General features: G+C 46.6%; 1 protein-coding gene across 3 annotated transcripts in view; it reads left to right on the top strand.

Moving 5' to 3' along the window:
* LOC140725782 (fibroblast growth factor 12) overlaps positions 1-13,643 on the top strand; it is a 386,213-nt gene that overhangs the window by 238,230 nt on the left and 134,340 nt on the right. The gene's annotated exons all lie outside the window — the stretch shown is intronic.

The following is a 13,643-nucleotide window of genomic DNA, read 5'->3' as shown; positions in this document are numbered from 1 at the left end:
TGTTCCTGCTGATATAGACTATAAGACATAGGAGCAGATTTAGGCCATTCAGCCCATTGAGTCTGATTCTCCATTCCATCATGGCTGATTTATTATCCCTCTCAACCCCATTCTCCTGCCTTCTGCCCGTAACCTTTGACACCCTGACTAATTAAGAACCCATTAACCTGTGGTTTAAATATACCCAATGATTTTGCATCCTCAGCTGTCTGTGGCAATGAATTCCACAGATTCACCACTCTCTGGCTAAAGAAATTCCTCCTCATTGTGTGCAGTTTTGGTCTCCAAATTTGAGGAAGGACATTCTTGCTATTGAGAGAGTGCAGCGTAGGTTCACAAGGTTAATTCCCAGAATGGCGGGACTGTCATATGTTGAAAGATTGGAGCGACTGGGCTTGTATACACTGGAATTTAGAAGGATGAGAGGGGATCTGATTGAAACATATAAGATTATTAAGGGATTGGACACGCTGGAGGCAGGAAGCATGTTCCCGCTGATGGGTGAATCCAGAACTAGAGGCCACAGTTTAAGAATAAGGGGTAGGCCATTTAGAACAGAGATGCGGAAAAACTTTTTCACCCAGAGAGTGGTGGATATGTGGAATGCTCTGCCCCAGAAGGCAGTGGAGGCCAAGTCTCTGGATGCATTCAAGAGAGAGTTAGATAGAGCTCTTACAGATAGCGGGGTCAAGGGATATGGGGAGAGGGCAGGAACGGAGTACTGATTGGGTATGATCAGCCATGATCACAGTGAATGGCGGTGCTGGCTAGAAGGGCCAAATGGCCTACTCCTGCACCTACTGTCTATTGTCATCTCTGTTCTAAATGGACGTCTCTCTATTCTGAAGCTGTATCCTCTGGGATAGACTGAGTTAAAATCTTGGTGTTACCAATGGTGACAGGAATTTCTTTTTCTCAAAACAAGGTGATGCTGCTGAAGTGTCAAGGCGCTGTAGAGCTCAAATTAACACTTCCTCGCATTGCTGAATGAAAAATGCATCACCAGAGTTGTCATAGGCAACTCTGACAGCTACATTCCTCATTTCCCTGCAAGATCTAACACATTATCTGTGTGCTCTCTTAATCATCATCTGCTGGAAGATCATGGAATTGAATTTGGTTTGTTATCGTCACGTGTACTGAGATACAGTGAAAAGCTTGTCTCGTACACTGTTCCTACAGATCCGATCACTACACAGAGCATTGAGGTAGAATAAGGTAAAACAGTTACAGTGCAGAATAAAAACCATAAGACATTGGAGCAGAATTAGGCCATTCAGTCCATCGAGTCTGCTGTACCATTTCATCGTGGCTGATTTATTATCCCTGTCAACCCCATTTTCTTGCCTTCACCCGGTAACCTTTTTAATCCATGTATCCAAAGGCTTGACGTCCACTGCTGTGGCAATAAATTCCAGCTTCACCAGCTCTGGCTAAAGAAATTCATCCTCATCTCTGTTCTGATGGGACGTCCTTCTGTTCTGAGGCTGTGCCTCCTGATCCGAGGCTTTTCGGCTGTTGGAACCATCCTCTTCACGTCCACTCTACTGAGACCTTTCATATTCATTAGGCTGCAGTGAGGACCCCACCCCCCACCCCAACGTTCTTCTAAACTCGAGTGAGTACAAGCCCCGAGTCTTCAAATACTCCTCATTTGTTAACCCTTCCATTCATCCTCGTGAATCTCCACCAGAACCACTCCAACGTCAGTACATCCTTTCTTAGATGAGGGGCCCGAAACTGCTCCAAGTGCGGCCTGGCCAATGCCTTGTGAAGCCTCATTGCTTTTCTGTTGCAGTTCTCCTGAAACGAATGCTAACATTGCATTTGCTTTCCTCACCTGCAGATTGATAAAGTGTAAATGATACTGAGAAAGTGCAGTGCAAATAAATGATCAAGTGATAGATTGTGAGTTTCTGGTTTCATTTTTTACAGAATGCCGTGTCCGTGCCGGAAGTGTTGTGACATTTCCAGGTTGCCCCCAGACTGTGTTGGTCCTTGAAGCTTCTTGCTCTATATTTTGATGTAAATGTGACAAATAACACTAATCCCTCTTTCTTGCTTTTCTTGCCGTACAAGAGTTCATTCGAGAGCCTGATAAAAGGGTAGACGTTGTCCTTTAGCTTGGTGGTTCGTACCTTCAGGCTTTTGTATCTTCTGCCCGATGGGAGAGGGGAGAAGAGGGAGTGCCCAGGGTGGTGGGCTCTCGATGATGCTGTGAGATGTGTAAACAGAGTCCGTGGAGGGGAGGCTGGTTCCTGTGATATGCTGAGCTGTGTCCACAACTCTGCCGTTTCATTCTGCAGTGAACATTCCCAGGCACGAGCACGCCTGGGCATTGAAGCTCTCAACCCTCAACCTCAGCGAGTAGACAGGAGCGCGTGCACCACTGTCCCCTTCCCCCATCTTCCTGAAGTCAATGTCCTTTTGCTTGTTGGCGTTGTAGCAAATGCTGTTGCCATAACATCAGGTTACTAGACTCTCCACTTCCTTCCTGTGCTCCTGCTCATCGTTAGTTGAGATATGGCCCACTGCAGTGGTATCATCTGCAAAAAGGTAGATGGAGTTAGGGCAGAATCTGGCCATGCAGTCGTGAGTACAGGGAGTAGAGTAGGGGCTGAGGACACAGCGTGTCATGGATAATCGTGGCAGACTTGTTGCTGTGTATCCTCACTGGTTGTGGTCTGTTGCTCAGGAAGTCGTGGACTCAGTTGCAGAGGGAGGCAGTGACTCCCCGGATCCAGAGTTCGGTGATGAGTTTCGTTCGTTGATTAATCTGAGTAAGCAGCGCACTGGGCATTGGAGCTTCATACCCTAGGAACAACACACCTGTGGTAGGTAATCCTTCTCCAAGGATCAGCACGTTGCCGTGGTGGAGAGGCTCCTGGGATCCTGAGAGATGAGCTCCTGGTAGGGTCCCCCATGCTGGTGAGGTCAAGGAGGAGGTTCCAGAGAAGGAGCAATCCAACCACGACCGTGGAGCTGGGGGGGGGGGGGAGACGACAACACAACAATAGTGAACACGAAGGAAGGCTGCACCAGCGAAGTGACCTTAGTCGTCTTGCATGCCATGCCACTGGACCCCGACCCTGATCCGTCAAGGGCTGTCCGTGCACCAGCCTCCCCACGTTAAACAAAGTCACAGACAGGCGTTCTCTACTGCACATCCCAGACTGGCCACCACAGCCACATGGGAACATACCAATAGACAACCTCTTAGGAGAACATTGCACTCGAGTGACCACACTATATTCAATGGAAATCTAAATGCTGAAATCGAAAATAAAGAACAAAATGCAGGAAGTACTCAGTAGGGCAGGTAGGATCTGTGGAAAGAGAGTTTGTTAAGGTTTCAGGTTCAGAACCCTTCGTCAGAACTGCAAAAGAGAGAAAAGCACGATTCTGCAGACGCTGGAAATCCAGTGTAACACACACATAATGCTGGAGGAACTCTGCAGGTCAGGCTGGAGTCGATGCTTCAGGCCGAGACCCTTCATCAGGACTGGACGGGAAGGGGGGAGATGCCAGAATGAAAAGATAGGGACAGGGGAAAGAGTACAAGCTGGCAGGTGATAGGTGAGATCGGGTGAGGGGAAGGTGGGTCGGTGGGGGAGGGAGGATGAAGTGTGAAGCTGGGAGGTGACAGGTGGAAGAGGTAAAGGGCTGTAAAAGAAGGAATCAGATAGGAGAGGAGAGTGGACCATGGGAGAAAAGGAAGGAGGAGGGGCACAGAGGGAGGTAATGGGCAAGTGAGAAGAAGAGGGGGTAAGAGAGGAGACTAAATGGGGAATGAAAAAGGGGGGGGAGGAGAATTTACTGGAAGTTAGAGAAGTCGAACTAGTTGGAGAATAACCAGATGGGATATGAGGTGTTGCTCCTCCAGCCTGAGAGTGGCCTCATCATGGCCATAGAGGAGGCCACGGACTGACATGTCGGAATGGGAATGGGAAGCAGAGTTAGAATGTGTGGCCACTGGGAAAAATCACCTGAGAGAAGGTGCGGAGAAAGGTGAGGGGAAGACAGTGAAGCTGGTTTTAACATGGGTCGGTTGGGCCTGAGAACTCAAGAAACTGCAGAGAATTGTGGACACAGTTCAGCACATCACAGAAACCAGCCTCCCCTCCATGGACTCTGTCCACACTTCTCACTGCCTCAGTAAAGCTGCCAGCAAGATCAAATACCCCACCACATTCCCTCTCCCAAAGGTACGTACCACCAAGCTCAAGGACAGCTTCTAGCCCGCTGCTATCAGACTATTAAAGTCAAGCTTATTGTCATTTAACTATATACACGTACACCGTCAAATGAGACAGTGTTTCTCCGGCACTGGGTGTAAAGCACAGCAGTACACATAACGCACGTGTTACACGCAATAACTTTGAAAAGTAAGGGTAAAATCTACAGATGAATTACGCATAAATGAAGTAAAATGCATCCATTAAATACTGCAGGGTGCAACAGATTAACCGGTGACATTTCGAAAGTGATGCGGCAGGGAGTTCAGAACCCTAATGGCCTGAGGAAAGAAACTGTTTCCCATCCTGACCGTTCTTGTCTTTGTGCATCGGAGCCTCCTGCCTGATGGTGGAAAGTCAAAGAGGATGCTGGATGGATGGGTGGGACCCTGCGTATGCAGCGCTGTTAATAAACGACCCTGATGGATGGTGGGAGACCCCTATGATCCTCGAGCCCCCAGTACAATCTGATGCACTCTTGACGTCACAGTCTACCTTGTTATGACCTTGTACCTTATGTCTGCCTGCACTGCACTTTCTCTGTCACTGTAACACGTTATTCTGCATCATGTTTTACCTGTTAATACCTCAATGCCCTGTGTAATGAAATGATCTTTATGGATGGAGTTCACAGTACGTGACAATAATAATCAAATTCACCAGATTAGATTCCAGTGACAGAAAAGATCCAGGAGGGATGAGTGGAACAAAAGGGGAAAAAACTGACCCCAGTTTCAGTTAGGTCTGTATCAGAACTGTTCAAGTTGCAGTTCAACTTTATTGTCCTTTCAGCTGTGTACATGGTTTTGGGGAAGCGGTTTCATCTATATTTAACATTAGTTCATCAGAGAATGTGTCAGACCAGTGAGAAGTGCTCATAGGCAGGTTAGAAGAGATTCTGCAGTTAGGACCTTAAGACATTGGGGCAGAATAAGGCCATTCAGCCCATCAAGCCTGCTCTGCCATTGGATTTAATTGTCATTTACCTGTACATGTGTATACCGCTAAATGAAACATTGTTCTGCTGGGACCAGGGTACAAAACAATGTACACGTAGTTGCGATCCAGCACATTTTTGGAGCGGCATGGTAGTGTAGACGTTAGCACAATGTTTTACGTATCAGCAACCCGGGTTCAATTCCCACCGCTGTCTGTAAGGAGTTTGTACGTTTGTACGTTTCCTCCGGGTGCTCTGGTTTCCTCCCACAGTCCAAAGATGTGTTGATTGGTCATTGTAAGTTGTCTTGTGATTAGGTTAAGATTAAATTGGGGATTGCTTTGCTGGGCAGGTGAGCCTATGTCAGTAAATCAAATCCAGTCACTAAATATTAACACAGGTCCCGGAGAGCGTGGCCTGAAGAATGACAGGTTGACATAAACTGCAATGTGTTATATAAGACAGTAGAATGCTACTGACATGATTATAGTAAAACAAACAATCATATAAATGTGTGAAACAGCAGCAATAAAAGACGAAAGGAGACCAGTGCGGGACGAGAGTGTGTCTGTGAGTTGTGGGGGTGGGTGGTGTCAGGGCATTCAGAACGGGTGTGTATGTGTGTTGGCCAGCGGCAGGGTGTTAGAATTAGGAAGTCTTAACAGCCTGGAGGAAGAAGCTGTTAGCTAGCCTGACACTTCTGGTACCTTCTGCATGACAGTTGGATGTCGTGGGAAGGGTTTTGACGATGCTGGTAGCACTGTGTGAGCAATGCTTCTGGTATACTGTATGTCCTGAACGTGGGGGGGTTGGGGAAAGAGAGACCCCGGTGATTATTTCAGCAGGTCTGTTGCTGCAGGGTCTTGCGATCTGCATTGTAAATCCCATCCCAGATGGTGATGCCACTGGTCAGGGCACACTCGATGGCGTTCCAGTAGAATATGACGAGAATGGAAGGGAGGATCCTCGTTTTCCTTAGTCTCCTCAAACTTCTGACTGTTATCGTTCAGGTGCTGTGTTTCTCTTTTTCTGTTCCCTCAATCTGTCCTACTGGACATGTACCTCACTCTCTCGATTAACAACACATTACACAAACAAAGATACATTTGTTCTAACCCTATCAGGGACAATTCCTTTGTTCTACCCATCGCTCCCTAACCTTCTGTGAAAACTAACCTGATTTTCTCTGTTTCCCAGTTCTGACAGAGATTTCAGGTGCAAAACATCCTTTCATGGGTAAAATATTGAGAGCTGTAATGTACAAGAGACTGGAGACCTGAAGCTGAAACATCTCTGAGGGGGTGAGACCAAAGAGGCCAACGAGTGTACTTACAAACACAGTTTGCATCTTTCTCTGCTTATTTACAGGAGGTTAGGCCTCCTGCCGTTTTAGGGCAGCAACGAAAGTCCTTGGCCATCTTCTCTATCGCACCCCAGGGTCCTCCTTTCTGCCTCCATGGTATGGTGGCAAGTTGTCTTTGGCGCTATTAATCGAGAGGGTTGTGGACAGGTTCAATAGGACAGATTGAGGGAGGAGAATAATCACAAACTGTACTGAAACGATAACGCAGAAAGACAAATAAACAGTTAGGATACAGTCAGAAGTTGTTCTCTCCCTGTCAGACCTTTCGCATCCATCTCTCCTTGACCTTTCCTTCAGCATAAAGTTGTGAACAATGTGCAGACATCTACAAGCAACCAACTTCCTGGCAAAGTTGTACTAGTAGTTCCTGTCCCAAGATGTTACTTTGCTGAACAAACATCAACAGATGGTGTTTGTTTTCAACTGTTTACTCAGGTTGAAATATTAATTTGATATAACGGAAGGTTTGTTCTCTTCAGTTTCATTATAGCTGTTGCATTAGCTGTTAAAGGGCGGGGGGCGACTCTTTGAGGGGGCTTTCGTGCCAAATGGTGTCCGTGCTGACTTGTTAGTTCAGTTGCCAAAGCCCAGGATCTTCACGTTAATGAGTGCCACTGATAATATTGGTTGGCAGGTAGATAATCCAGCATGTTTTGTGTTACAGCGCTACATTTAGGATGAATTTCTTTAGCCAGAGGGTGGTGAATCTACGGAATTCATTGCCACAGACGGCTGTGGAGGCCAAGTCATTGGGTATATTTAAAGTGGAGGCTGATTGGTTCTTGATTAGTAATGGTGTCAATGATTACGGGGAGAAGGCAGGAGAATGGGTTGAGAGTAATAAAAATCAGCCATGACGGAATGACAGAGCAGACTTGGGCCAAAGGACCCAATTCTGCTCCTAAGTCTTACTTGCATATTTTTTGTAAATTGACAAAATAATATCAAAATCTTATGTCCTGTGCCCTGAAAGTTTTTCACCGTGTTGCCACTTTCAGGGGATTGTGGACTTGGACCCAAAGGGTTCTCTGTTCATTAACTCTCCTGTAGCGTGCAACGCCATTCCAGCGCTAATTCCAGGTTCCATTCCGTCACTGTCTTTAAAGACTTTGTATGTTCTCCTTGTGACTGCGTGGACATTCCCTCCAGGTGTTCCGGTTTTCCCCCACAGTCCAAAGGCACGCAGGTCAATAGGTTAATTGATCACATGGTCACAAGGGTTTCGTTGGGCCAGAAGGTAGTGGGGTCATTTGGTCGAGCCCTTTTGGCACAGTAGTGTAGCTACTGGTTTGATTCCTGCCGCTGTCTTTAAGGGGTTTGTACGTTCTTCCTGTGACCACGTGGGTTTCCTCCCACATTCCAAAGATGTGCAGTTGGTCACATGGATGTAATAATAGAGTGGCCTGGTAGCATAGTGATTTATAATGCCAGCGGCCCAGGTTCAATTCCTGCCGCTGTCTATAAGGAGTTTGTATGTTCTGCCCGTGACCATGTGGGTTTCCTCCCACAGTCCAATGTCATTTAGGTCAGTGGGCTAACTGGTCACACAGGTATAATTGGGGGGCGCGAGCTCATTGAACGGTGGGTCTGATACGCTGCTGTATCTCTAAACAAGTGGAGGGGAAAAGCACTTTATTCTGCACCACAGTGTGGTGTTGTAATTAAATGATCGATATGAATGGGGTGCAAGACAGGTTTTTAATTCTACCTTGCTACAAATGCCAGTAATAAATCAATTTACCAATTTTCATTTACTGTAAATGTCCTAACCTTAATTGTACTCTGCAAGTGCATCACCTCACTGTGGTCGGGAGTAATTCCTGTCTACCAACACTCCGCACAGCTTCCCATTTGAGCTGCATCCTGCTGTGGCATTAGGCAGCCACCCTTGCTGGCCACAACACCACATATTTAGGGCGCCATGTGCAATGTGCTACAACTCAGGGCGTTCCAGAGTTCAGAGTTCAATCCCGGTGCCATTTCTCAGGCTTCCCCGTGGAACGCTTGTGGGTTTTCTCTGGGTCCTCCAGTTTCCAACCCACAGTCCAAAGCAGTAACGGGTATGTTAATTGGTCATTGTAAATTATCCTGTGATTAGGTTAGGGTTTGTTGGGGGTTGCTGTGGTGGTGTGACTCAATGGGCCAGAAGGACCTACTCTGCATGCTAAATGAAAAGATATTTTCATGTTAATTGCAAACGCATCGATCAGTCCGCCTGTGCTCACATCCTCCTGCATTCTCCCGGTGATCACAGGGATCTGCTCCGGCTTCCTCCCACATCCCAAACTGCAGGCGGCGACTGGACTGTAAGCGGATGTTCAGTAGTTGTCAGCGGAGCAGAAACCTGTTTGCGTGTTGGGCGATCAACACCGCAGTAGAGAAGCGAACTAGTCAGCACAATCCAACGTTCAAAGCTGATTTATTGTCAAGGTCTGTATATAACAGTGCTAATTAGTATGCTCCAAGACCTTCACGTCAGTAGCTCCTTGGGCAACTGGATCCTCGACTTGCTCACTTGCTGTCCCCCAGGCAACAGCATCAACTCCACGACCTCCATCAGCCCAGGAGCACCTCAAGGCTGTGTGCTTAGTCCCCTGCTCTACTCACTGTACACTTCTGCCTGTGAGGCTCCAATGCCATATTTGGGTTTGCCGATGACACCGCTGTTGTTGGCTCATTCTAAGGTGGTGACAGATCAGCCTATAGGAGGGAGATTAAAAATCTGGTCCGAGTGGCAAAATAGCAACAGCCTCTCACTCAATGTCAGCGAGACCAGGGAGCTGACTCCTGACTTCCGGAGGAGGAAGCCAGTCCTCATCGGGGGAGCGGATCAGCAACTTAAATTCCTGGGTATTATCGTTCCCGAGTTCAGTACGTAAATGCCATTACAAAGAAGATACTGAAGGTACTTTCTTACAAGTTTGCGAAGATGTGCAATGTCATCCTGTCGTCTAAAACTTTGACAAACTTCTATGGATGTGTGGTTAGGAGTATATTAACTGACTGCATCGTAGCCTGGTATGGAAATACCAATGCCCTTGGACGGAAAACCCTACAAAATTTAGAGGATTGACCCAGATAAAGCCCTTCCCACCACTGAGCAGATCTACAAGGAGCGCTGTCGCAGGAAAGCGGCATCCAGCGTCAAGGACCCCCACCATCCAGACCTTACTGTCAGGAAAACGCCTCAGGGCTCTCACCGCCAGGTTCAGGAACAGTAATTACTCCTCAGCCATCAGGCTCTCAAACCATAGGGGAAACTTCACTCAACTTCACTTGCCCCAACACTATGATTGCCCCAAATCTATTAATTCACTTTCAAGTACTCTTCATCTCATTTTCTCGATAATTAATGCTTATTTTGTTTTTGCTTTTTGTATTTGCTCATTGGTTAGTTGTCAGTCTTGCTTTTCATTGATTCTATTGTATTTTTTTACATTTACCGTGAATGCCTGTAAGGAAATTAATCTCTCGGTAGTATATGGTGACAGGTGTGTACTTTGATAATAAATTTACTTTGAACTTTGCCTCGCGGAACTTGAACGCAATCCCCCGACTAATGAAGGCCAACACACCGTGCACCTTCTCAACAGCCCTGTCAGCGTGTGTGGCATCTGAGCTGGCAGTTAAGGATGCGGAAGGTGCAAGGCTCCTTAACCACAACGAGCATTACTTGCAAGAAGGCAGCGCAGTCACTTACTGTCATGTACAGTGACTGTGAGGTACAGATACAAAGAAAAGCTTGTAGTAACATCACAGGCACACAGACAACACAAGGAACATCAATTATACATGAACTATATGGCAGTGAAGAAAGAGATGGTGTAAAACAAGACATTAAAGCAAGAAGACGCAGACAGAGACAAGTCCATGGTCGTACAAGAGGTGGTCCGTAGAGTTCAGTTGCCAGGTAGGATAAAGTTGTGCAGCTCGGTTCAGAACCTGATGGTTTTAAAAGAAAAAAAAAGATTAGCTTTATTTGTCCCATGTACATCGAAACATAGTGAAATATGTGGTCTGGGTCAACAGCCAATGCAGTCAGTGTGTGCTGAGGGCAGCCTGCCAGTGTTGTTATCCTCTGGTGCCAACAGAGCATACCAACAACTTTGTTGTTGTTCAGTCGTTAGTCGTGTCCAACTCTTCGTGACTTCATGGACCGTAGGGTCCAGAGGGTTTCATGGCAAGATGCGGAAGTAGATTGCCAGCCCTTTGTTCCACGCTACCCAGGTTGGAACCCGGGCCTTGAAATCTAGTGCTGAGACCACTACACTACCAGCCGGCCAACAACTTGCTAATCCTCATGAGCGTCGGTGAAAACTAGGCACTGTGTCTCTGTGTCCAAAATGCCGACTCTGGTCAGTGTCCACAAACAGCCCCTGTGTTTGTGGCTTTTTCGGGATTACCGGTACTTGGGTACAGGGATTAACTGTCACTAAGATCTAGTGACAAGCTTCTGTCTGAATGTCATCCAGACGGATCATTTCAGACAATTCAAGAGGAAAAAGACCACAGGATTTGGAATGAGGTGTTACAATTGCAGAGAAAGTGGTGTGCAGGCAGTCAATAAGGTGAAGGGTCACAGTGAGGACCATCGGGAGATCCAGACTCCATCTTACTGTACACAAACTCCATCCAAATGTTTGATAAGATCACGTGGATAGTCAGAGGCTTTTTCCCAGGGCTGAAATGGTTGCCACAAGAGGGCACAGGTTTAAGGTGCTGGGGAGTAGGTACAAAGGAGATGTCAGGAGTAAGTTTTTTACTCAGAGAGTGGTGAGTGCGTGGAATAGGCTGCCAGCAACAGTGGTGGAGGCAGATGCGATGGGGTCTTTTAAGAGACTTTTGGATAGGTACGTAGAGCTTAGTAAAATAGAGGGCTATAGGTAAGCCTAGTAATTTCTGAGGTAGGGACATGTTTGGCACAACTTTGTGGGCCGAAGGGCCTGTATTGTGCTGTAGGCTTTCTATTTTTCTATGATAACATCGGGGTAGAAGCTGTCCTTGAGCCTTGTTGTGCATATTTTCAGACTTTTGTGTTTTCTGCCCAGTGGGATGGGGGAGAAGAGAAAATATTTGGGATGGGTGGGGTATTTAAGACCATTTGACCATAAGATGTTGGAGCAGAATTAGGCCATTTGGCCCATCAAGTCTACTCCACCGTTTCATCATGGCTAATCCATTTCCCTCTCAGCCCCAATTTTCTGCCTTCTCCCTGTATCCCTTATTGCCCTGATTAATCAGGAATTTTCTGGATGATTAAGGATTCCTTAAGGATTGAAGGGTGCCCATTCAGAACAGAGATGCGAAGAATTCTTTTAGCCAGAGGGTGGTGAATCTATGGAATTTGTTGCCATGGGTGGCAGTGGAGGCCAAGTCATTGGGTGTATTTAAGGCAGAGATTGATAGGTAACTGAGTAGCCAGGGCATCAACGGTTATGGTGAAAAGATGGGGGAGTGGAATTAATTGGGAGAATGGATCAGCTCATGATAAAATGGTGGAGCAGACTCGATGGGCCGAATGGCCGACTTCTGCTCCTTTGTCTTACAGTCTTTCAACCTCTCCCTTAATATACCCAATGACTTAACGTCCACAAATTCCATAGCAATGAATTCCATTGATTCACCATCCTCTGGCTAAAGAAATTCCTCCTCATTTCTGTTTCAAATGGATATTCCTCTATTCTGAGGCTGTGTCTTCTGGTGTTAGAAACCCCCACCAAAGGAAACGTCCTCCCCACATCTACTTTATCAAGGCCTTTCAACATTTGATAGGGGTCAATGAGATTCCTCCCTCATTCTCTGAATTCCAGTGAGTACCAGCCCAGAGCCATCAAAGACCCCACACATTTATTTTGATGACTGTTTTACCGAGCCAATGGGAAGTGTGGACAGAGTCCATGGAGGGGAGGCTGGTTTCTGTGATGCGCTGGGCTGTGTCCACAACTCTCTGGAGTTTCATGCGGTCATGTCATGCCAAACTGTTATGCATCCACGTCAGATGCATTCTGTGATGCACCTGTAAACGTTTGCAAGGGTAGTTGGGGACGTGCGGAGTTTCCTTAGCCTTCTGAAGAAGTAGTGCTCTCTTACCAAAGTATCTCTGTGGCTGGTCCAGGACAAATAGTTAATGGTATTTATAAATGAGAACTGGAACTTCTCAAGCAGAGAGGTGTTTGAATTTTTGAGCAGACATGGGACGTCATGTGTTGTCCACCAACACATTGCTTTTAATCTTAGTAGCTAATTTATCAGGTACACCTAATTGTTAATCAAATATCTAATCAGACAATTATGTAGCAAAAAGTCATTGCATAAAATCATGCAGACCTGGTCAGGGGGCTGAGTTGTTGTTCAGGCCAAGTATCAGAACGGGGAAGAAATGTGATCTAAGTGACTTTGTGGAATGATTGTTGGTGCCAGATGGGGTGGTTTGTGTATCTCAGAAACTGCTGATCTCTTGAGATTTTCATGCATAACAGTCTCTTGAATTTAAAGAGAACCATGTGAAAAACAAAAAAAATCCCTTCCACCATCCCACTTTCACTCTGCCTCCTCTTCTAGCTGCCTATCACCTCTCTCATGATTCTGCCGTCTTCTACTACCCATAGTGCTTTCCCCTTGCATTCGTTCTTCACCTCTCCTGCCTATCCCCTCCCTGCTTCCCCTCCCCCACCCCTTGATCTTTCCTCTGATTGGTTTTTCTCCTGGCACATTCCACCCTCCCCCCACCTTCTTTACAAGGCCCCTGCTCCATCCTTATTCAGTCCTGACGAAGGCTCTCGGCCCGAAACGTTGACTGCTCATTTCAACGGATGCTGCTCGACCTGCTGAGTTCATCCAGCTTTTGTACGTGTTGATTTGACCACAGCATCTGCAGTGTACTTTGTGTTTCCAGTGAGCATCAGTTCTGTGGGTGAAAATGTCTTGTTAATGAGAGTTCAGCGGAGAATGGCCAGACTGGTTCAAGCTGACAGGAAGGTGACAGTAACTCAAATAACCACACATTACAACAGTAGAGTGCAGAAGAGCATCTCTGAATGCACGACACATCGAACCTTGAAGAAAATGGAATACAGCAGCAAAAGGCCACGAACAAACACGCAGTGGC

Source organism: Hemitrygon akajei, chromosome 3 (genome assembly GCF_048418815.1).
Source record: "Hemitrygon akajei chromosome 3, sHemAka1.3, whole genome shotgun sequence".
In the NCBI taxonomy this organism is placed as follows: Eukaryota; Metazoa; Chordata; class Chondrichthyes; order Myliobatiformes; family Dasyatidae; genus Hemitrygon; species Hemitrygon akajei.
This window is presented reverse-complemented; position numbering and strand designations above follow the sequence as displayed.